Below are 1,028 nucleotides of genomic sequence, written 5' to 3'. Positions count from 1 at the left end.
CGACCTTAAAAACCTAGCTAAATACACATTAATTATTATCGGAATCTCTACCAGGATCGATCAGGCCACGCACACTAATATGCCTCTGTAGCCATATATGGTAATTGATGTCACGAATTATGTATCCGCTTGTAACGATGAAGGTCAATGCCCGTATGAGTGCACTCTCTCGTGCCTCACAATACCGAAAGAATGGTCGGCCATAGATGTAACCTACTGAACGACTACAACCCCTGTTAGTAATCCTTATGTAGTACTGGCATCCTTCTATAGTGAGCTGATTGAGGTTTCCATTGTAGAAATCACAATCGTATCCGAGTTGCTCCGTAGCTTGATCTAGAACGGCCCACAAGCCACATGCAGCATAGGTAAGGTCCTAGAGCACAATCTGCATGCGAAGAAAAAGAAAAAATTAGAGAATGTTATTACAATAATAAACAACAAATAACCATGACTCGGGTATAAGTGACTATTTTACCACATCCGCACGGTTGTAGCTCGCAAACCATTTGCTTGCTTGTGGGATGGGGATATCACCAGCATTCAAAGCAAGTGCCTTGAAGTATGAGAAATCAGACACATCATAGCAAACATGTCGAAATGCCTCTAAATAGATGCGTACGACACTGAATTGGGCGCTTATCACATCCGGGCTCTGTCTTCCGTCTCGTGGATATGGTTCCAATGATTTGCACCCCTCAAAGGGATAGAAAAACTGAGTTCACACGTCCATAGCCGACCACTTGCATTCGAGGTCGTGTTCTCAACGATGTCCGAGATAAAGAACCAGCTAAGTGTTATTCACAGCCAATCTATTGGAGATATAGTCTATGACATATATGTATGCAACAATGATATTAAACTAATTACACTTATTTGTTAGCATCAAAAAACAAAAGATGTTGGAAAATACTTCATACAATAGCTAGAACAATGAACCGTGGAATGGCCACATTAGGAGAGAATGGCTCATCGCAAGGGTGGAAACCTGGTTCTTGTGGTGGAAGAGGTCTGTTGTTCTACCACCG

This window comes from Miscanthus floridulus, chromosome 12, assembly GCF_019320115.1.
Source record: "Miscanthus floridulus cultivar M001 chromosome 12, ASM1932011v1, whole genome shotgun sequence".
Lineage (NCBI taxonomy): Eukaryota > Viridiplantae > Streptophyta > Magnoliopsida > Poales > Poaceae > Miscanthus > Miscanthus floridulus.
Note: the sequence above shows the minus strand (reverse complement) of the source record.